The sequence below is a fragment of the Lampetra planeri genome, unplaced genomic scaffold, assembly GCF_965212315.1.
Source record: "Lampetra planeri unplaced genomic scaffold, kcLamPlan1.2.h2 scaffold_231, whole genome shotgun sequence".
In the NCBI taxonomy this organism is placed as follows: domain Eukaryota; kingdom Metazoa; phylum Chordata; class Hyperoartia; order Petromyzontiformes; family Petromyzontidae; genus Lampetra; species Lampetra planeri.
In genome coordinates this window covers 78,562-103,352 of record NW_027615063.1, presented here as the reverse complement: position 1 = coordinate 103,352, position 24,791 = coordinate 78,562, and the positions used below count along the sequence as shown (strand labels likewise).

At 51.6% G+C, this 24,791-nt stretch overlaps 1 long non-coding RNA gene across 1 annotated transcript; it reads right to left on the bottom strand.

The window, feature by feature from the left end:
- Window positions 1-3,350: 3,350 nt before the first annotated feature.
- Window positions 3,351-24,659, bottom strand: LOC144740556 (uncharacterized). The gene is made up of 3 exons (XR_013589663.1): window positions 23,530-24,659; window positions 12,460-12,652; window positions 3,351-3,643 (listed from the first exon to the last, which is right to left on the bottom strand). It is a non-coding gene; the product is annotated as an uncharacterized LOC144740556 (long non-coding RNA).
- Window positions 24,660-24,791: the final 132 nt, after the last annotated feature.

Below are 24,791 nucleotides of genomic sequence, written 5' to 3'. Positions count from 1 at the left end.
CAGGTCTTCTCGGCCACGGTCATTCCCTCCCTTCTCTACGCTTGCGAAACGTGGACCCCCCTAGTGGAGCATCTTCGCCAGTTGAAAACATTTAGGCTGGCTTGCCTACGATCCATCCTGGGTTTAACCAGGCTGGATTGTGTGAGGAGCTCACAAGTCCTTGAAAGATCTGGGCAAAGTCCCATCAGTGAGCTCCTCCGGCAGGCAAGGCTGCGATGGCTGGGTCATGTAGCCCGCATGCCCAGCCACCGCATGCCTAAACAGCTTTTGTTCGGCCGGATCGAGGGGGCTAAACGGGCGCGGCACGGGCTAGAGAAGAGATGGAGTGATGTGGTACAGGAGGACGTGGAGCTGAGTGGACTTGCCGATGACTGGTACCAGCGGTGTCAAGATCGGCCTCAGTGGAGGAGGCTCGTGAAGGACGCTACTGGGCAGTTGGAGGCAGTCGCCCTCCAACAACAACGGAGGGCGGAGGAGCGACGCTCACAACAACGAGCGGAGCGCCGGGTGGCTAAAGCACAGCAAGTTGGTACAGTAGGGGGCACAGGTGGTGCATCAGCCAGTCATCTCGGTCATCTCGGTCAGTCGACCCATGGCACCTGGGTCTGCCCCGTGACCTCCTGCCAGCGGGCGTTCGACACTTCACGTGGCCTCAAGGTGCACATGGCCTGGCACAAGCGTCGTGGTGACGTCACCGCCACTTAGTGGCGAATGGCGGTTGTTGTTGTTGTTGTGTGTATATGTGTATGTGTGTGTGTATGTGTGTGTGTGTGTATGAGTGAGTGTATGAGTGAGTGTATGAGTGAGTGAGTGTGAGTGAGTGAGTGTGAGTGAGTGAGTGAGTGAGTGAGTGTATGAGTGAGTGAGTGTATGAGTGAGTGTGTGTATGAGTGAGTGCATGAGTGAGTGTATGAGTGAGTGAGTGTATGAGTGAGTGAGTGTATGAGTGACTGTCTGTATGAGTGAGTGTGTGTGTGAGTGTGTGTGTGTATGAGTGTGTGTATGAGTGTGTGTATGAGTGAGTGTATGAGTGAGTGAGTGTGAGTGAGTGAGTGTGAGTGAGTGTATGAGTGAGTGAGTGTGAGTGAGTGTATGAGTGAGTGTATGAGTGAGTGAGTGTATGAGTGAGTGAGTGTATGAGTGAGTGTGTGTATGAGTGAGTGCATGAGTGAGTGTATGAGTGAGTGAGTGTATGAGTGAGTGAGTGTATGAGTGAGTGAGTGTGAGTGAGTGTATGAGTGAGTGTATGAGTGAGTGAGTGTATGAGTGAGTGAGTGTGAGTGAGTGTATGAGTGAGTGTATGAGTGAGTGAGTGTATGAGTGAGTGAGTGTGAGTGAGTGTATGAGTGAGTGTATGAGTGAGTGAGTGTATGAGTGAGTGTGTGTATGAGTGAGTGTATGAGTGAGTGAGTGTATGAGTGAGTGAGTGTATGAGTGAGTGAGTGTATGAGTGACTGTCTGTATGAGTGAGTGTGTGTATGAGTGAGTGTGTGTGTGTATGAGTGAGTGTATGAGTGAGTGAGTGTATGAGTGAGTGAGTGTATGAGTGAGTGTATGAGTGACTGTCTGTATGAGTGAGTGAGTGTATGAGTGAGTGTGTGAGTGAGTGTATGAGTGACTGTCTGTATGAGTGAGTGAGTGTATGAGTGAGTGTATGAGTGAGTGTGTGTGTGAGTGAGTGTATGAGTGCGTGAGTGTATGAGTGAGTGAGTGTATGAGTGACTGTCTGTATGAGTGAGTGAGTGTATGAGTGAGTGAGTGCATGAGTGAGTGAGTGTATGAGTGTGTGTATGAGTGTGTGAGTGTGTGAGTGAGTGTGTGTGCGTATGAGTGTGTATCTGTCTGTGTGTGTGGGGAGCGCTACAAACCCAGCAGCAACCCAAGTTCGATTCCCGCTCACGGCCACCTGAACCGGTCCTGGGCATCCTCCCCTAGGTCGGCTCAGCCTCAAATGAGTATCTGGTGGTGCGGTGTGTAGTAAACATCGCCACTGGGGAGACAAAGGCGGCCGGGCGTGGTGGTGCTGGCCACCCACCCCCTCTCTGTGTGCCACAGTGCCGGTAGCCTTCATAGGCAGCGCTGCTACTAAGCTACTAACAGCACTTTCCCCTGTAGTCTGTTGCTGGCTACACGGGGGATCTTTGTCTTTGTGTGTGTGAGACTGGATGGTAGTGGTGGGTGGTAGTGGATAGTAGTAGTGTAGTAGTGTAGTAGTAGTGGTAGTAGTGGTAGTAGTGGTAGTGGTAGTAGTGGTAGTAGTAGTGGTAGTAGTGGTAGTAGTGGTAGTGTAGTAGTAGTAGTGGTAGTAGTGGTAGTAGTGGTAGTAGTGGTAGTAGTGGTAGTAGTGGTAGTAGTGGTAGTAGTGGTGGTAGTAGTAGTGGTAGTAGTAGTAGTGGTAGTAGTAGTGGTAGTAGTAGTAGTAGTGGTAGTAGTAGTGGTAGTAGTAGTGGTAGTAGTAGTAGTGGTAGTAGTAGTGGTAGTAGTAGTGGTAGTAGTAGTAGTGGTAGTAGTAGTGGTAGTAGTGGTAGTAGTAGTAGTGGTAGTAGTAGTGGTAGTAGTAGTGGTAGTAGTAGTAGTGGTAGTAGTAGTGGTAGTAGTAGTAGTGGTAGTAGTAGTGGTAGTAGTAGTAGTGGTAGTAGTAGTGGTAGTAGTAGTGGTAGTAGTAGTAGTGGTAGTAGTAGTGGTAGTAGTAGTGGTAGTAGTAGTAGTGGTAGTAGTAGTGGTAGTAGTAGTGGTAGTAGTAGTGGTAGTAGTAGTGGTAGTAGTAGTGGTAGTAGTAGTGGTAGTAGTAGTGGTAGTAGTAGTGGTGGTAGTAGTAGTAGTGTAGTAGTAGTAGTGGTAGTAGTAGTGGTAGTAGTGGTAGTAGTGTAGTAGTGGTAGTAGTAGTAGTGTAGTAGTGGTGGTAGTAGTAGTGGTAGTAGTAGTAGTGGTAGTAGTAGTGGTAGTAGCAGTAGTGGTAGCAGTAGTAGTGTAGCAGTAGTAGCAGCAGCAGTGGTAGTGGTAGTCGTGTAGTAGTAGTGGTAGTAATAGTACTGGTGTAGTAGCAGTAGTGGTAGTGTGGTAGTGTAGTAGTGTAGTAGTAGTGGTAGTAGTGGTAGTAGTGGTAGTAGTAGTAGTGGTAGTAGTGGTAGTAGTGGTAGTAGTAGTAGTGGTAGTAGTGGTAGTAGTAGTAGTGTAGTAGTAGTAGTGGTAGTAGCAGTAGTGGTAGTAGTAGTGGTAGTAGTGGTAGTAGTGGTAGTAGTAGTGGTAGTAGTAGTAGTAGTCGTAGTAGCAGTAGTGGTAGCAGTAGTAGTGTAGCAGTTGTAGCAGCAGCAGTGGTAGTAGTGGTAGTAGTAGTGTAGTAGTGGTAGTAATAGTAGTAGTGTAGTAGTAGTAGTGGTGTAGTAGTAGTAGCGGTAGCAGTAGTGTAGTAGTGGGTGGTAGTAGTGGTAGTAGTGTAGTAGTAGCAGCAGTAGTAGCGGCAGCAGCAGCAGTGGTAGTGGTAGTAGTAGACTCACCCGCTCGCTCAGTGCATTGTACTTGATGGCCAGCGTGTCACGGTCAGCGTGGCACTGCGACAGTTGGTCCTCCATGCGGGACAGCTCCTTCTGCAGGAGCCGATTCTCCTCTTGGACGGACAGCAGAGACGCCATGCTGGCCGGAGCTGCGCGGACAAAGATTCACGATGGCCGGGTCAGTGAGGTTCAAGATGGCCGTGTGGGTGGGTGGGGTCCAAGATGGCCGTGTGGGTGGGTGGGGTTCACGGTGGCCGTGTGGGTGGGTGAGGTCCAAGATGGCCGTGTGGTTGGGTGAGGTTCAAGATGGCCGCGTGGGTGGGTGGGGTCCAAGATGGCCGTGTGGGTGGGTGGGGTCCAAGATGGCCGTGTTGGTGGGTGGGGTTCAAGATGGCCGTGTGGGTGGGTGAGGTCCAAGATGGCCGTGTGGTTGGGTGAGGTTCAAGATGGCCGTGTGGGTGGGTGGGGTCCAAGATGGCCGTGTGGGTGGGTGGGGTCCAAGATGGTGGTGTTGGTGGGTGAGGTTCAAGATGGCCGTGTGGGTGGGTGGGGTTCACGATGGCCGTGTGGGTGGGTGGGGTTCACGATGGCCGTGTGGGTGGGTGGGGTTCACGATGACCGTGTGGGTGGGTGGGGTCCAAGATGGCCGTGTGGGTGGGTGGGGTCCAAGATGGCCGTGTGGGTGGGTGAGGTCCAAGATGGCCGTGTGGTTGGGTGAGGTTCAAGATGGCCGTGTGGGTGGGTGGGGTCCAAGATGGCCGTGTGGGTGGGTGGGGTCCAAGATGGTGGTGTTGGTGGGTGAGGTTCAAGATGGCCGTGTGGGTGGGTGGGGTTCACGATGGCCGTGTGGGTGGGTGGGGTTCACGATGGCCGTGTGGGTGGGTGGGGTTCACGATGACCGTGTGGGTGGGTGGGGTTCACGATGGCTGTGTGGGTGGGGTTCAAGATGGCCGTGTGGTTGGGTGGTGTTCAAGATGGCCGTGTGGGTGGGGTTCAAGATGGCCGTGTGGGTGGGGTTCAAGTTGGCCGTGTGGGTGAGTTGGTGGGGTTCAAGATGGCCGTGTGGGTGGGTGGGTGGGGTTCAAGATGGCCGTGTGGGTGGGTGGGGTTCACGGTGGCCGTGTGGGTGGGTGGGGTTCAAGATGGCCGTCTGGGTGGGGTTCACGACGGCCGGGTGGGTGGGGTTCAAGATGGCCGTGTGGGTGGGTGGGGTTCACGGTAGCCGTGTGGGTGGGTGGGGTTCAAGATGGCCGTGTGGGTGGGGTTCAAGATGGCCGTGTGGGTGGGGTTCACGACGGCCGTGTGGGTGGGTGGGGTTCAAGATGGCCGTGTGGGTGGGGTTCAAGATGGCCGTGTGGGTGGGGTTCACGATGGCCGTGTGGGTGGGTGGGGTTCAAGATGGCCGTGTGGGTGGGTGGGGTTCACGATGGCCGTGTGGGTGGGGTTCAAGATGGCCGTGTGGGTGGGGTTCACGACGGCCGTGTGGGTGGGGTTCAAGATGGCCATGTGGGTGGGGTTCACGATGGCCGTGTGGGTGGGTGGGGTTCATGATGGCCGTGTGGGTGGGTGGGGTTCACGATGGCCGTGTGGGTGGGTGGAGTTCAAGATGGCCGTGTGGGTGAGTGGGGTTCTAGATGGCCGTGTGGGTGGGTGGGGTTCACGATGGCCGTGTGGGTGGGTGGGGTTCAAGATGGCCGTGTGGGTGGGTGGGGTTCACGGTGGCCGTATGGGTGGGTGGGGTTCACAATGGTCGTGTGGGTGGGTGGGGTTCAAGATGGCCGTGTGAGTGGGTGGGGTTCAAGATGGCCGTGTGGGTGGGTGGGGTTCAAGATGGCCGGGTCAGTGAGGTTCAAGATGGCCGTGTGGGTGGGTGGGGTTCAAGATGGCCGTGTGGGTGGGTGGGGTTCAAGATGGCCGGGTCAGTGAGGTTCAAGATGGCCGTGTGGGTGGGTGGGGTTCACGGCGGCCGTGTGGGTGGGTGGGGTTCAAGATGGCCGTGTGGGTGGGTGGGGTTCAAGATGGCCGTGTGGGTGGGTGGGGTTCAAGATGGCCGTGTGGGTGGGTGGGGTTCAAGATGGCCGTGTGGGTGGGTGGGGTTCAAGATGGCCGTGTGGGTGGGTGGGGTTCAAGATGGCCGTGTGGGTGGGTGGGGTTCACGACGGCCGTGTGGGTGGGTGGGGTTCACGATGGCCGTGTGGGTGGGTGGGGTTCACGACGGCCGTGTGGGTGGGTGGGGTTCACGACGGCCGTGTGGGTGGGTGGGGTTCACGATGGCCGTGTGGGTGGGTGGGGTTCACGATGGCCGTGTGGGTGGGTGGGGTTCACGATGGCCGTGTGGGTGGGTGGGGTTCACGATGGCCGTGTGGGTGGGTGGGGTTCACGATGGCCGTGTGGGTGGGTGGGGTTCACGATGGCCGTGTGGGTGTGGTTCAAGATGGCCGTGTGGGTGGGTGGGGTTCACGATGGCCGTGTGGGTGGGTGGGGTTCAAGATGGCCGTGTGGGTGGGTGGGGTTCACGGTGGCCGTGTGGGTGGGTGGGGTTCAAGATGGCCGTGTGGGTGGGTGGGGTTCAAGATGGCCGTGTGGGTGGGTGGGGTTCAAGACGGCCGTGTGGGTGGGTGGGGTTCAAGATGGCCGTGTGGGTGGGTGGGGTTCACGGCGGCCGTGTGGGTGGGTGGGGTTCAAGATGGCCGTGTGGGTGGGGTTCAAGATGGCCGTGTGGGTGGGTGGAGTTCAAGACGGCTGTGTGGGTGGGTGGGGTTCAAGATGGCCGTGTGGGTGGGGTTCAAGATGGCCGTGTGGGTGGGTGGGGTTCAAGATGGCCGTGTGGGTGGGTGGGGTTCAAGACGGCTGTGTGGGTGGGTGGGGTTCAAGATGGCCGTGTGGGTGGGTGGGGTTCAAGATGGCCGTGTGGGTGGGTGGGGTTCAAGATGGCCGTGTGGGTGGGTGGGGTTCAAGATGGCCGTGTGGGTGGGTGGGGTTCAAGACGGCTGTGTGGGTGGGTGGGGTTCACGATGGCCGTGTGGGTGGGTGGGGTTCAAGATGGCCGTGTGGGTGGGTGGGGTTCAAGATGGCCGTGTGGGTGGGTGGGGTTCACGATGGCCGTGTGGGTGGGTGGGGTTCAAGATGGCCGTGTGGGTGGGTGGGGTTCACGGTGGCCGTGTGGGTGGGTGGGGTTCAAGATGGCCGTGTGGGTGGGGTTCACGACGGCCGTGTGGGTGAGTTGGTGGGGTTCAAGATGGCCGTGTGGGTGGGTGGGGTTCAAGATGGCCGTGTGGGTGGGTGGGGTTCAAGATGGCCGTGTGGGTGGGTGGGGTTCAAGACGGCCGTGTGGGTGGGTGGGGTTCACGATGGCCGTGTGGGTGGGTGGGGTTCAAGACGGCCGTGTGGGTGGGTGGGGTTCAATATGGCCGTGTGGGTGGGTGGGGTTCAAGATGGCCGTGTGGGTGGGGTTCAATATGGCCGTGTGGGTGGGTGGGGTTCAAGACGGCTGTGTGGGTGGGTGGGGTTCACATAAGTGTGCTGTTAGCGTGTTGTTAGTGTGTTGTTAGTGTGTTGTTAGCGTGTTTCTTTCACTGTTACTATTGTAGTGTAGCTGCGCCTACTGGCTGCCAGGCGTAGCAATAGCGGGTGTACCCACCCAAGGGGAAGAACAGGGTCAAGGGTCGTGGAAGGCATGGGAACTGGGGTCAAGGGTCATGGGAGGGATGAGAATTGGGTCAAGGGTCGTGGGAGGGATGGGAACTGGGGTCGAGGGTCGTGGAAGGGATGGGAACTGGGGTCATGGGAGGGATGGGAACTGGGGTCAAGGGTCGTGGAAGGCATGGGAACTGGGGTCAAGGGTCATGGGAGGGATGAGAATTGGGTCAAGGGTCGTGGGAGGGATGGGAACTGGGGTCGAGGGTCATGGAAGGGATGGGAACTGGGGTCATGGGAGGGATGGGAACTGGGGTCAAGGGTCATGGGAGGGATGGGAACTGGGGTCAAGGGTCATGGGAGGGATGGGAACTGGGGTCAAGGGTCATGGGAGGGATGGGAACTGGGGTCAAGGGTCGGGGAAGTGATGGGAACTGGGGTCAAGGGTCGTGGAATGAGTGAGTGTATGAGTGAGTGAGTGTATGGGTGAGTGAGTGTATGTATGAGTGTATAAGTGTATGACAGAGTGTATGAGTGAGTGTGTGTATGAGTGAGTGAGTGTATGAGTGAGTGAGTGTATGTATGAGTGTATAAGTGTATGACAGAGTGTATGAGTGAGTGAGTGTATGTATGAGTGTATAAGTGTATGACAGAGTGTATGAGTGAGTGTATGAGTGAGTGTATGAGTGAGTGAGTGTATGAGTGAGTGAGTGTATGTATGAGTGTATAAGTGTATGACAGAGTGTATGAGTGAGTGAGTGTATGTATGAGTGTATAAGTGTATGACAGAGTGTATGAGTGAGTGTATGAGTGAGTGTATGAGTGAGTGAGTGTATGAGTGAGTGAGTGTATGTATGAGTGTATAAGTGTATGACAGAGTGTATGAGTGAGTGAGTGTATGTATGAGTGTATAAGTGTATGACAGAGTGTATGAGTGAGTGTATGAGTGAGTGTATGAGTGAGTGAGTGTATGAGTGAGTGAGTGTATGTATGAGTGTATAAGTGTATGACAGAGTGTATGAGTGAGTGTGTGTATGAGTGAGTGTATGAGTGAGTGTGTGTATGAGTGAGTGAGTGAGTGTATGAATGAGTGTATAAGTGTATGACAGAGTGTATGAGTGAGTGTGTGTATGAGTGAGTGAGTGTATGAGTGAGTGTGTGTATGAGTGAGTGAGTGAGTGTATGACTGAGTGAGTGTATGAGTGAGTGAGTGTATGAGTGAGTGAGTGAGTGTATGACTGAGTGAGTGTATGAGTGAGTGAGTGTATGAGTGAGTGTGTGTATGAGTGAGTGAGTGTATGACTGAGTGAGTGTATGAGTGAGTGAGTGTATGAGTGAGTGTATAAGTGTATGACAGAGTGTATGAGTGAGTGTGTGTATGAGTGAGTGAGTGTATGAGTGAGTGTGTGTATGAGTGAGTGAGTGAGTGTATGACTGAGTGAGTGTATGAGTGAGTGAGTGTATGAGTGAGTGAGTGTATGAGTGAGTGAGTGTATGAGTGAGTGTGTAAGTGAGTGAGTGAGTGTATGACTGAATGAGTGTATGAGTGAGTGAGTGTATGAGTGAGTGTGTGTATGAGTGAGTGAGTGAGTGTATGAGTGAGTGTATGAGTGAGTGAGTGTATGAGTGAGTGTATGACTGAGTGAGTGTATGAGTGAGTGAGTGTATGAGTGAGTGAGTGTATGAGTGAGTGTGTAAGTGAGTGAGTGAGTGTATGAGTGAGTGTGAGTATGAGTGAGTGAGTGAGTGTATGAGTGAGTGTATGAGTGTATGACTGAGTGTATGAGTGAGTGTGTGTATGAGTGAGTGTATGAGTGTGTGAGTGTATGAGTGAGTGAGTGTATGAGTGAGTGTATGAGTGAGTGTATGAGTGAGTGAGTGAGTGTATGAGTGAGTGTATGAGTGTGTGAGTGTATGAGTGAGTGAGTGTATGAGTGAGTGTATGAGTGAGTGAGTGTATGAGTGAGTGAGCGTATGAGTGAGTGTATAAGTGTATGACAGAGTGTATGAGTGAGTGAGTGTATGAGTGAGTGAGTGTATGAGTGTGTGAGTGTATGAGTGAGTGAGTGTATGAGTGAGTGAGTGTATGAATGAGTGTATAAGTGTATGACAGAGTGTATGAGTGAGTGTGTGTATGAGTGAGTGTATGAGTGTGTGAGTGTATGAGTGAGTGTGTGTATGAGTGAGTGTATGAGTGTGTGAGTGTATGAGTGAGTGAGTGTATGAGTGTGTGTGTATGAGTGAGTGAGTGAGTGTATGACTGAGTGAGTGTATGAGTGAGTGAGTGTATGAGTGAGTGTATGAGTGAGTGAGTGTATGAGTGAGTGTGTGTATGAGTGAGTGAGTGTATGACTGAGTGAGTGTATGAGTGAGTGAGTGTATGAGTGAGTGTATAAGTGTATGACAGAGTGTATGAGTGAGTGTGTGTATGAGTGAGTGTATGAGTGTGTGAGTGTATGAGTGAGTGAGTGTATGAGTGAGTGTGTGTATGAGTGAGTGAGTGAGTGTATGACTGAGTGAGTGTATGAGTGAGTGAGTGTATGAGTGAGTGAGTGTATGAGTGAGTGTGTAAGTGAGTGAGTGAGTGTATGACTGAATGAGTGTATGAGTGAGTGAGTGTATGAGTGAGTGTGTGTATGAGTGAGTGAGTGAGTGTATGAGTGAGTGTATGAGTGAGTGAGTGTATGAGTGAGTGTATGACTGAGTGTGTGTATGAGTGAGTGAGTGAGTGTATGACTGAGTGTATGAGTGAGTGTGTGTATGAGTGAGTGTATGAGTGTGTGAGTGTATGAGTGAGTGAGTGTATGAGTGAGTGTATGAGTGAGTGAGTGTATGAGTGAGTGAGTGAGTGTATGAGTGAGTGTATGAGTGTGTGAGTGTATGAGTGAGTGAGTGTATGAGTGAGTGTATGAGTGAGTGAGTGTATGAGTGAGTGAGTGAGTGTATGAGTGAGTGAGTGTATGAGTGAGTGTATAAGTGTATGACAGAGTGTATGAGTGAGTGTGTGTATGAGTGAGTGTATGAGTGTGTGAGTGTATGAGTGAGTGAGTGTATGAGTGAGTGTGTGTATGAGTGAGTGAGTGAGTGTATGACTGAGTGAGTGTATGAGTGAGTGAGTGTATGAGGGAGTGTGTGTATGAGTGAGTGAGTGTATGACTGAGTGAGTGTATGAGTGAGTGAGTGTATGAGTGAGTGTATAAGTGTATGACAGAGTGTATGAGTGAGTGTGTGTATGAGTGAGTGTATGAGTGTGTGAGTGTATGAGTGAGTGAGTATGAGTGAGTGTGTGTATGAGTGAGTGAGTGAGTGTATGACTGAGTGAGTGTATGAGTGAGTGAGTGTATGAGTGAGTGAGTGTATGAGTGAGTGTGTAAGTGAGTGAGTGTATGACTGAATGAGTGTATGAGTGAGTGAGTGTATGAGTGAGTGTGTGTATGAGTGAGTGAGTGAGTGTATGAGTGAGTGTATGAGTGAGTGAGTGTATGAGTGAGTGTATGACTGAGTGAGTGTATGAGTGAGTGAGTGTATGAGTGAGTGAGTGTATGAGTGAGTGTGTAAGTGAGTGAGTGAGTGTATGAGTGAGTGTGTGTATGAGTGAGTGAGTGAGTGTATGAGTGAGTGTATGAGTGTATGACTGAGTGTATGAGTGAGTGTGTGTATGAGTGAGTGTATGAGTGTGTGAGTGTATGAGTGAGTGAGTGTATGAGTGAGTGTATGAGTGAGTGAGTGTATGAGTGAGTGAGTGAGTGTATGAGTGAGTGTATGAGTGAGTGAGTGTATGAGTGAGTGAGTGAGTGTATGAGTGAGTGAGTGAGTGTATGAGTGAGTGTATGAGTGAGTGAGTGTATGAGTGAGTGAGTGAGTGTATGAGTGAGTGAGTGTATGAGTGAGTGAGTGAGTTTATGAGTGACTGAGTGAGTGTATGACTGAGTGAGTGAGTGTATGAGTGAGTGAGTGAGTGTATGAGTGAGTGAGTGAGTGACTGAGTGAGTGTATGAGTGAGTGTATGAGTGAGTGAGTGTATGAGTGAGTAAGTGAATGACTGAGTGAGTGACTGAGTGTGTGTATGAGTGAGTGTGTGTATAAGTGAGTGTATGAGTGAGTTTATGACTGAGTGAGTGAGTGTATGAGTGAGTGTATGAGTGAGTGAGTGTATGAGTGAGTGAGTGTATGAGTGAGTGTATGAGTGAGTATATGAGTGAGTGTATGAGTGAGTGACTGAGTGTGTGTATGAGTGAGTGAGTGAGTGTATGAGTGAGTGTATGAGTGAGTGTATGAGTGAGTGAGTGTATGTGTGAGTGAGTGTATGAGTGTATGACTGAGTGTATGAGTGAGTGTATGAGTGAGTGAGTGTATGTGTGAGTGAGTGTATGAGTGTATGAGTGAGTGAGTGTATGAGTGAGTGTATGAGTGAGTGTATGAGTGTGTGAGTGTATGAGTGTGTGAGTGTATGAGTGAGTGAGTGTATGACTGAGTGTATGAGTGAGTGTGTGTATGAGTGAGTGTATGAGTGTGTGAGTGTATGAGTGAGTGAGTGTATGAGTGAGCGTATGAGTGAGTGAGTGTATGAGTGAGTGAGTGAGTGTATGAGTGAGTGAGTGTATGAGTGAGTGAGTGTATGAGTGAGCGTATGAGTGAGTGAGTGTATGAGTGAGTGAGTGAGTGTATGAGTGAGTGAGCGTATGAGTGAGTGAGTGTATGAGTGAGTGAGTGTATGAGTGAGTGAGTGTATGACTGAGTGAGTGAGTGTATGAGTGACTGAGTATATGAGTGAGTGTATGAGTGTATGACTGAGTGAGTGAGTGTATGAGTGAGTGTATGAGTGAGTGAGTGTATGAGTGAGTGTATGACTGAGTGAGTGAGTGACTGAGTGAGTGACTGAGTGAGTGTATGAGTGAGTGAGTGAGTGTATGAGTGAGTAAGTGTATGACTGAGTGAGTGACTGAGTGTGTGAGTGAGTGAGTGTATGAGTGAGTGAGTGTATGAGTGAGTGAATGTATGACTGAGTGAGTGAGTGTATGAGTGACTGAGTGAGTGTATGAGTGAGTGTATGAGTGAGTGAGTGTATAAGTGAGTGAGTGAGTGAGTGTATGACTGAGTGAGTGTATGAGTGACTGAGTGAGTGAGTGAGTGAATGAGTGACTGAGTGACTGAGTGAGTGTATGAGTGAGTGTATGAGTGAGTGTATGAGTGAGTGTATGAGTGAGTGACTAAGTGACTGAGTGAGTGAGTGACTGAGTAAGTGTATGACTGAGTGAGTGACTGAGTGAGTGTATGAGTGACTGAGTGAGTGACAGACTGCGTGACTGAGTGTATGTCGGGCGTTTACCGTCTGCAACCTCCTGCTGGAGATGCCGGGTCACGATCTCCCGAATCCGCGCCGGGATGAGGGAGGTGTTGCCGTTGCCGGTGCCGGTGATGTCGGCGCTGGTCCCGGTGACGCTGGTGCCGGTGATGGTGCCAATCCGCAGGGACTTTGCCTCGTCGTCGAGTTCCGGGTTCAACACCGTGTCCTCCAGCCGCTGAAAACAGCAGCGGTGTCATCGTCGGCAGTGTCATCATCATCATCGTCAGTGTCATCATCAGTGTCATCATCAGTGTCATCATCAGTGTCATCATCAGTGTCATCATCAGTGTCATCGTCAGTGTCATCGTCAGTGTCATCATCAGTGTCATCGCCAGTGTCGTCATCAGTGTCATCGTCAGTGTCGTCATCAGTGTCATCATCAGTGTCATCATCAGTGTCATCGTCAGTGTCATCGTCAGTGTCATCATCAGTGTCGTCATCAGTGTCATCATCAGTGTCATCATCATCAGTGTCATCATCAGTGTCATCATCAGTGTCATCGTCAGTGTCATCGTCAGTGTCATCATCAGTGTCATCGTCAGTGTCATCGTCAGTGTCGTCGTCAGTGTCGTCATCAGTGTCATCATCAGTGTCATCATCAGTGTCATCGTCAGTGTCATCGTCAGTGTCATCGTCAGTGTCATCGTCAGTGTCATCGTCAGTGCCATCATCATCAGTGTCATCATCATCAGTGTCATCATCAGTGTCATCATCAGTGTCATCATCATCAGTGTCATCATCAGTGTCATCGTCAGTGTCATCGTCAGTGTCATCGTCAGTGTCATCGTCAGTGTCGTCATCAGTGTCATCATCAGTGTCATCATCATCAGTGTCATCGTCATCAGTGTCATCGTCAGTTTCATCATCAGTGTCATCGTCAGTGTCATCATCAGTGTCATCATCAGTGTCATCATCAGTGTCATCATCAGTGTCATCATCATCAGTGTCATCATCAGTGTCATCATCAGTGTCATCATCAGTGTCATCGTCAGTGTCATCATCAGTGTCATCATCAGTGTCATCATCAGTGTCATCATCATCAGTGTCATCATCAGTGTCATCATCATCAGTGTCATCATCAGTGTCATCGTCAGTGTCATCGTCAGTGTCATCGTCAGTATCATCATCAGTGTCATCGTCAGTGTCATCGTCAGTGTCATCATCAGTGTCATCATCATCAGTGTCATCATCAGTGTCATCATCAGTGTCATCATCATCAGTGTCATCGTCAGTGTCATCGTCAGTGTCATCATCAGTGTCATCGTCAGTGTCATCATCAGTGTCGTCATCAGTGTCATCATCAGTGTAATCATCAGTGTCATCGTCAGTGTCATCGTCAGTGTCGTCATCAGTGTCATCATCAGTGTCATCATCAGTGTCATCGTCAGTGTCGTCATCAGTGTCATCATCAGTGTCATCATCATCAGTGTCATCATCAGTGTCATCGTCAGTGTCGTCGTCAGTGTCGTCATCAGTGTCATCATCAGTGTCATCATCAGTGTCATCGTCAGTGTCATCGTCAGTGTCGTCATCAGTGTCATCATCAGTGTCATCATCATCAGTGTCATCATCAGTGTCATCTTCAGTGTCATCGTCAGTGTCGTCGTCAGTGTCGTCATCAGTGTCATCATCAGTGTCATCATCATCAGTGTCATCATCAGTGTCATCTTCAGTGTCATCGTCAGTGTCGTCGTCAGTGTCGTCATCAGTGTCATCATCAGTGTCATCTTCAGTGTCATCGTCAGTGTCGTCGTCAGTGTCGTCATCAGTGTCATCATCAGTGTCATCATCATCAGTGTCATCATCAGTGTCATCTTCAGTGTCATCGTCAGTGTCATCATCATCAGTGTCATCATCAGTGTCATCTTCAGTGTCATCGTCAGTGTCGTCGTCAGTGTCGTCATCAGTGTCGTCATCAGTGTCATCATCAGTGTCATCATCATCAGTGTCATCATCAGTGTCATCATCAGTGTCATCGTCAGTGTCATCATCAGTGTCATCATCATCAGTGTCATCGTCAGTGTCATCGTCAGTGTCATCATCAGTGTCATCATCAGTGTCATCGTCAGTGTCATCGTCAGTGTCATCGTCAGTGTCGTCATCAGTGTCATCATCAGTGTCATCATCATCAGTGTCATCATCAGTGTCATCGTCAGTGTCATCGTCAGTGTCATCGTCAGTGTCATCATCAGTGTCATCATCAGTGTCATCGTCAGTGTCATCATCAGTGTCATAATCAGTGTCATCGTCAGTGTCATCGTCAGTGTCATCGTCAGTGTCATGGTCAGTGTCATCATCAGTGTCATCATCAGTGTCATCGTCAGTGTCATCATCAGTGTCATCGTCAGTGTCATCGTCAGTGTCATCGTCAGTGTCATCGTCAGTGTCATCATCAGTGTCATCATCAGTGTCATCATCAGTGTCATCGTCAGTGTCGTCATCAGTGTCATCATCAGTGTCATCATCATCAGTGTCATCATCAGTGTCATCGTCAGTGTCATCATCAGTGTCATCGTCAGTGTCATCGTCAGTGTCATCATCATCGTCATCAGTGTCATCATCAGTGTCATCATCAGTGTCATCGTCAGTGTCATCGTCAGTGTCATCGTCAGTGTCGTCATCAGTGTCATCATCAGTGTCATCATCATCAGTGTCATCATCAGTGTCATCGTCAGTGTCATCATCAGTGTCATCGTCAGTGTCATCGTCAGTGTCATCATCATCATCAGTGTCATCATCAGTGTCATCGTCAGTGTCATCGTCAGTGTCATCATCAGTGTCATCATCAGTGTCAGTGTCATCGTCAGTGTCATCGTCAGTGTCATCGTCAGTGTCATCGTCAGTGTCATCTTCAGTGTCATCGTCAGTGTCATCGTCAGTGTCATCGTCAGTGTCATCATCAGTGTCATCGTCAGTGTCATCGTCAGTGTCATCGTCAGTGTCATCATCAGTGTCATCATCAGTGTCATCGTCAGTGTCATCATCAGTGTCATCATCAGTGTCATCGTCAGTGTCATCGTCAGTGTCATCATCAGTGTCATCGTCAGTGTCATCGTCAGTGTCATCGTCAGTGTCATCGTCAGTGTCATCATCATCATCGTCATCATCAGTGTCATCGTCAGTGTCATCGTCAGTGTCATCATCAGTGTCATCGTCAGTGTCATCGTCAGTGCCATCGTCAGTGTAATCGTCAGTGTCATCGTCAGTGTCATCGTCAGTGTCATCATCAGTGTCATCGTCAGTGTCATCGTCAGTGTCATCGTCAGTGTCATCATCAGTGTCATCGTCAGTGTCATCGTCAGTGTCATCATCAGTGTCATCGTCAGTGTCATCGTCAGTGTCATCATCAGTGTCATCTTCAGTGTCATCGTCAGTGTCATCGTCAGTGTCATCATCAGTGTCATCATCAGTGTCATCGTCAGTGTCATCATCAGTGTCATCGTCATTGTCATCATCAGTGTCATCGTCAGTGTCATCGTCAGTGTCATCATCAGTGTCATCATCAGTGTCATCATCAGTGTCATCGTCAGTGTCATCATCAGTGTCATCGTCAGTGTCGTCATCAGTGTCATCGTCAGTGTCATCGTCAGTGTCATCGTCAGTGTTATCGTCAGTGTCATCATCAGTGTCATCGTAAGTGTCATCATCAGTGTCATCATCAGTGTCATCATCAGTGTCATCGTCAGTGTCATCATCAGTGTCATCATCAGTGTCATCGTCAGTGTCATCGTCAGTGTCATCATCAGTGTCATCATCATCAGTGTCATCGTCAGTGTCATCGTCAGTGTCATCGTCAGTGTCGTCATCAGTGTCATCATCAGTGTCATCATCAGTGTCATCATCAGTGTCATCATCATCATCAGTGTCATCATCAGTATCATCATCAGTGTCATCATCAGTATCATCATCAGTGTCATCATCAGTATCATCATCAGTGTCATCATCAGTGTCATCATCAGTGTCATCATCATCATCATCAGTGTCATCATCAGTGTCATCATCAGTGTCATCATCAGTATCATCATCAGTGTCATCATCATCATCAGTGTCATCATCAATGTCATCATCAGTGTCATCATCAGTGTCATCATCATCATCATCAGTGTCATCATCATCATCAGTGTCATCATCAGTGTCATCATCAGTGTCATCATCAGTGTCATCATCATCATCATCAGTGTCATCATCATCATCAGTGTCATCATCAGTGTCATCATCAGTGTCATCATCATCATCAGTGTCATCATCATCAGTGTCATCATCATCATCATCAGTGTCATCATCAGTGTCATCATCAGTGTCATCATCAGTGTCATCATCATCATCAGTGTCATCATCAGTGTCATCATCAGTGTCATCATCAGTGTCATCATCATCATCATCAGTGTCATCATCAGTGTCATCATCAGTGTCATCATCAGTGTCATCATCATCATCAGTGTCATCATCATCATCATCAGTGTCATCATCAGTGTCATCATCAGTGTCATCATCAGTGTCATCATCATCATCATCATCAGTGACATCATCGTCATCATCATCATCATCAGTGTCATCATCAGTGTCATCGTCAGTGTCATCATCATCATCAGTGTCATCGTCATCATCAGTGTCATCATCAGTGTCATCATCAGTGTCATCATCAGTGTCATCGTCATCATCAGTGTCATCATCAGTGTCATCATCAGTGTCATCATCAGTGTCATCGTCATCATCATCAGTGACATCATCGTCATTATCATCATCATCAGTGTCATCATCAGTGTCATCGTCAGTGTCATCATCATCATCAGTGTCATCGTCATCATCATCAGTGTCATCATCAGTGTCATCGTCATCATCATCAGTGACATCATCAGTGTCATCGTCAGTGTCATCATCATCATCAGTGTCATCATCAGTGTCATCGTCAGTGTCATCATCATCATCAGTGTCATCGTCGTCATCATCAGTGTCATCATCAGTGTCATCATCAGTGTCATCATCAGTGTCATCATCATCATCATCATCAGTGTCATCATCAGTGTCATCGTCAGTGTCATCATCATCATCAGTGTCATCGTCGTCATCATCAGTGTCATCATCAGTGACATCATCAGTGTCATCATCAGTGTCATCATCATCATCAGTGTCATCATCAGTGTCATCGTCAGTGTCATCATCATCATCAGTGTCATCGTCGTCATCATCAGTGTCATCATCAGTGTCATCATCAGTGTCATCATCAGTGTCATCGTCATCATCATCAGTGACATCATCATCATCATCATCAGTGTCATCGTCAGTGTCATCATCATCAGTGTCATCGTCAGTGTCATCATCATCATCAGTGTCATCGTCGTCATCATCAGTGTCATCATCAGTGTCATCGTCAGTGGCATTGTCATCAGTGTCATCATCAGTGTCATCATCAGTGTCATCGTCAGTGACATCATCGTCATCATCATCATCATCAGTGTCATCGTCGTCATCATCAGTGTCATCATCAGTGTCATCGTCAGTGTCATCATCATCATCAGTGTCATCGTCGTCATCATCAGTGTCATCATCAGTGTCATCATCAGTGTCATCATCATCATCAGTGTCATCATCAGTGTCATCATCAGTGTCATCATCATCATCATCATCAGTGTCATCATCAGTGTCATCATCATTAGTGTCATTGTCATCAGTGTCATCATCAGTGTCATCGTCAGTGTCATCGTCAGTGTCATCATCATCATCATCAGTGTCATCATCAGTGTCATCATCATCATCATCGTCAGTGTCATCATCATCATCATCAGTGTCATCATCATCATCATCAGTGTCATCATCAATGTCATCGTCAGTGTCATCATCATCATCATCGTCAGTGTCATCATCATCATCATCAGTGTCATCATCATCATCAGTGTCATCATCATCATCATCGTCAGTGTCATCATCATCATCAGTGTCATCATCAATGTCATCGTCAGTGTCATCATCATCATCGTCAGTGTCATCATCATCATCATCAGTGTCATCATCAATGTCATCGTCAGTGTCATCATCATCAGTGCACCACCGCTCCCCCCACACACAGTGCGCTAACCACTGCACAACCACTCCCCGCACACACACACAGTGCGCTAACAACTGCACCACCGCTCCCCCCACACACACACAGTGCGCTAACCACTGCACCACCACTCCACACACACACACAGTGCGCTAACCACTGCACCACCGCTCCCCCCATACACACAGTGCGCTAACCACTGCACCACAGCTCCCCATTCACACACACAGTACGCTAACCACTGCGCCACCGCTCCCACACACACAGTGCGCCAACCACTGCGCCACCGCTCCCACACATACAGTGCGCTAACCACTGCACCACCGCTCCCCCCACACACACAGTGCGCTAACCACTGCACCACCGCTCCCCATTCACACACACAGTACGCTAACCACTGCGCCACCGCTCCCACACACACAGTGCGCTAACCACTGCGCCACCGCTCCCACACACACAGTGCGCTAACCACTGCACCATCGCTCCCCACACACACACACACAGTGCGCTAACCACTGCACCACCACTCCCCACACACACAGTGCGCTAACCACTGCACCACCACTCACCACACACACACACAGTGCGCTAACCACTGCACCACCACTCCCCCCACACACACACAGTGCGCTAACCACTGCACCACCACTCCCCCCACACACACACACAGTGCGCTAACCACTGCACCACCACTCCCCACACACACACACACAGTGCGCTAACCACTGCACCACCACTCCCCACACACACACACACAGTGCGCTAACCACTGCACCACCACTCCCCACACACACACACACACAGTGCGCTAACCACTGCACCACCACTCCCCCCACACACACACACAGTGCGCTAACCACTGCACCACCACTCCCCACACACACACACACAGTGCGCTAACCACTGCACCACCACTCCCACACACACACACACACAGTGCGCTAACCACTGCACCACCACTCCCCACACACACACACACAGTGCGCTAACCACTGCACCACCACTCCCCACACACACACACACAGTGCGCTAACCACTGCACCACCACTCCCCACACACACAGTGCGCTAACCACTGCACCACCACTCCCCACACACACACACACACAGTGCGCTAACCACTGCACCACCACTCCCCACACACACACACACACAGTGCGCTAACCACTGCACCACCACTCCCCACACACACACACACAGTGCGCTAACCACTGCACCACCACTCCCCACACACACACACACACAGTGCGCTAACCACTGCACCACCACTCCCCACACACACACACACACAGTGCGCTAACCACTGCACCACCACTCCCACACACACACACACACAGTGCGCTAACCACTGCACCACCACTCCCCACACACACACACACAGTGCGCTAACCACTGCACCACCACTCCCCACACACACACACACACAGTGCGCTAACCACTGCACCACCACTCCCCACACACACACACACACAGTGCGCTAACCACTGCACCACCACTCCCCACACACACACACACAGTGCGCTAACCACTGCACCACCACTCCCCCCCACACACACACACACACAGTGCGCTAACCACTGCACCACCACTCCCCCCACACACACACACACAGTGCGCTAACCACTGCACCACCACTCCCCACACACACACACACAGTGCGCTAACCACTGCACCACCACTCCCCCCACACACACAGTGCGCTAACCACTGCACCACCACTCCCCCCACACACACACACAGTGCGCTAACCACTGCACCACCACTCCCCACACACACACAGTGCGCTAACCACTGCACCACCACTCCCCACACACACACACACAGTGCGCTAACCACTGCACCACCACTCCCCCCACACACACACACACAGTGCGCTAACCACTGCACCACCACTCCCCCCACACACACACACACAGTGCGCTAACCACTGCACCACCACCCCCCCACACACACACACACACAGTGCGCTAACCACTGCACCACCACTCCCCCCCCACACACACACAGTGCGCTAACCACTGCACCACCACTCCCCACACACACACACACACAGTGCGCTAACCACTGCACCACCACTCCCCACACACACACACACAGTGCGCTAACCACTGCACCACCACTCCCCCCACACACACACACACAGTGCGCTAACCACTGCACCACCACTCCCCCCACACACACACACACAGTGCGCTAACCACTGCACCACCACTCCCCACACACACACACACAGTGTGCTAACCACTGCGCCACCGCTCCCACACACACAGTGCGCTAACCACTGCACCACCACTCCCCCCACACACACACACACACAGTGCGCTAACCACTGCACCACCACTCCCCACACACACACACACAGTGCGCTAACCACTGCACCACCACTCCCCCCCCACACACACACACACAGTGCGCTAACCACTGCACCACCACTCCCCACACACACACACACAGTGTGCTAACCACTGCGCCACCGCTCCCCCCACACACACACACACACAGTGCGCTAACCACTGCACCACCGCTCCCACACACACAGTGCGCTAACCACTGCACCACCGCTCCCCCCACACACACACACACAGTGCGCTAACCACTGCACCACCACTCCCCACACACACACACACAGTGCGCTAACCACTGCACCACCACTCCCCCCACACACACACAGTGCGCTAACCACTGCACCACCACTCCCCCCACACACACACACAGTGCGCTAACCACTGCACCACCACTCCCCACACACACACACAGTGCGCTAACCACTGCACCACCACTCCCCACACACACACACACAGTGCGCTAACCACTGCGCCACCACTCCCCCCACACACACACAGTGCGCTAACCACTGCACCACCACTCCCCCCACACACACACACAGTGCGCTAACCACTGCACCACCACTCCCCCCACACACACACAGTGCGCTAACCACTGCACCACCACTCCCCCCACACACACACACAGTGCGCTAACCACTGCACCACCACTCCCCACACACACACAGTGCGCTAACCACTGCACCACCACTCCCCACACACACACAGTGCGCTAACCACTGCACCACCACTCCCCCCACACACACACACAGTGCGCTAACCACTGCACCACCACTCCCCACACACACACACACAGTGCGCTAACCACTGCACCACCACTCCCCACACACACACACACACAGTGCGCTAACCACTGCACCACCACTCCCCCCCCACACACACACAGTGCGCTAACCACTGCACCACCACTCCCCACACACACACACACAGTGCGCTAACCACTGCACCACCACTCCCCACACACACACACACAGTGCGCTAACCACTGCACCACCACTCCCCACACACACACACACACAGTGCGCTAACCACTGCACCACCACTCCCCACACACACACACACACAGTGCGCTAACCACTGCACCACCACTCCCCACACACACACACACACAGTGCGCTAACCACTGCGCCACCACTCCCCCCACACACACAGTGCGCTAACCACTGCACCACCACTCCCCACACACACACACACACAGTGCGCTAACCACTGCGCCACCACTCCCCCCACACACACAGTGCGCTAACCACTGCACCACCACTCCCCACACACACACACACACAGTGCGCTAACCACTGCGCCACCACTCCCCCCACACACACACAGTGCGCTAACCACTGCGCCACCACTCCCCCCACACACACACACAGTGCGCTAACCACTGCGCCACCACTCCCCCCACACACACAGTGCGCTAACCACTGCACCACCGCTCCCCACACACACACACACAGTGCGCTAACCACTGCACCACCACTCCCCACACACACACACACAGTGCGCTAACCACTGCACCACCACTCCCCACACACACACACACAGTGCGCTAACCACTGCGCCACCACTCCCCACACACACACAGTGCGCTAACCACTGCACCACCACTCCCCACACACACAGTGCGCTAACCACTGCACCACCACTCCCCACACACACACAGTGCGCTAACCACTGCGCCACCACTCCCCACACACACAGTGCGCTAACCACTGCGCCACCACTCCCCACACACACAGTGCGCTAACCACTGCGCCACCACTCCCCACACACACACACACAGTGCGCTAACCACTGCACCACCACTCCCCACACACACACACACAGTGCGCTAACCACTGCACCACCGCTCCCACACACAGTGCGCTAACCACTGCGCCACCACTCCCCACACACACACACACAGTGCGCTAACCACTGCGCCACCACTCCCCACACACACACACACAGTGCGCTAACCACTGCGCCACCACTCCCCACACACACACACACAGTGCGCTAACCACTGCGCCACCACTCCCCACACACACACACACAGTGCGCTAACCACTGCGCCACCACTCCCCACACACACACACACAGTGCGCTAACCACTGCACCACCACTCCCCACACACACACACACACAGTGCGCTAACCACTGCACCACCGCTCCCCACACACACACACACAGTGCGCTAACCACTGCACCACCACTCCCCACACACACAGTGCGCTAACCACTGCGCCACCACTCCCCACACACACAGTGCGCTAACCACTGCGCCACCACTCCCCACACACACAGTGCGCTAACCACTGCGCCACCGCTCCCCACACACACACACACAGTGCGCTAACCACTGCACCACCACTCCCCACACACACAGTGCGCTAACCACTGCGCCACCACTCCCCACACACACAGTGCGCTAACCACTGCGCCACCACTCCCCACACACACACACACAGTGCGCTAACCACTGCGCCACCACTCCCCACACACACAGTGCGCTAACCACTGCGCCACCACTCCCCACACACACAGTGCGCTAACCACTGCGCCACCACTCCCCACACACACACACAGTGCGCTAACCACTGCGCCACCACTCCCCACACACACACACAGTGCGCTAACCACTGCGCCACCACTCGTAAACAGCATGAAACTAAAGAAAAATACTCACCACGAGGTTTTCCCAAGACACACAGAGACACACAGAGACACAGAGAGACAGAGAGAGACACAGAGAGACAGAGAGAGACACAGAGAGACACAGAGAGACACAGAGACACAGAGAGACACAGACACACAGAGACACAGAGAGACAGAGAGAGACACAGAGAGACAGAGAGAGACACAGAGAGACACAGAGACACAGAGAGACACAGAGAGACACAGACACACAGAGACACAGAGACACAGAGAGACACAGAGAGACACAGAGACACACAGAGACACAGAGAGACACAGAGAGACACAGACACACAGAGACACAGAGAGACAGAGAGACACAGAGAGACACAGAGACACACAGAGACACAGAGAGACACAGAGAGACACAGAGACACAGAGAGACACAGAGACTCACATAGAGAGACACACAGAGAGACTGACAGAGACACACACAGAGACTCACACAGAGAGACACAGAGACAGACAGAGACTCATCTACAAAGACACAGAGACATACAGAGAGGGACTCAGCGATACAAAGACACAGAGAGACACAGATAGACACAGAGAGAGAGACACACAGAGACGCACAGAGAGACACAGACTCACACAGAGAGACACAGAGACACACAGAGAGAGACACAGAGACTCACATAGAGACACAGATAGACACAGAGAGAGACACACACAGAGAGACACAGACTGACAGAGACACACAGAGAGACACAGACTCACACAGAGACACAGAAAGACACAGAGAGAGACACAGAGAGACACACACAGAGAGAGACACAGAGAGAAACACAGAGAGACACACAGACTGACAGAGACACAGACAGAGACACAGAGAGAGACACAGAGAGAGACACAGAGAGAGACACAGACTCACACAGAGACACAGAGAGAGAGACACACACACAGAGACACACAGAGAGACACAGACTCACACAGAGAGACACAGAGACACACAGAGAGAGACACACAGACTCACATAGAGACACGGAGAGAGACACACACAGACAGAGACACAGAGACAGACAGAGATAGACACAGAGAGAGACACAGAGACAGAGAGAGACACACAGAGAGACACTGACTACCTCAGCCAGCAAACGGATTCAAAAGCCCTCATTTGCATAATCACCGCGGCAACGGCACCTCGCAACAAGCGGCGCTCCCATTGGTCGGCGCGAGCAACGCGCCTCGCCATTGGCTGGCGGTTGCCGGGGAAACGGCTTGGCTTGGGCCTTAGTTAGGCTTTTTTTTCTTTCA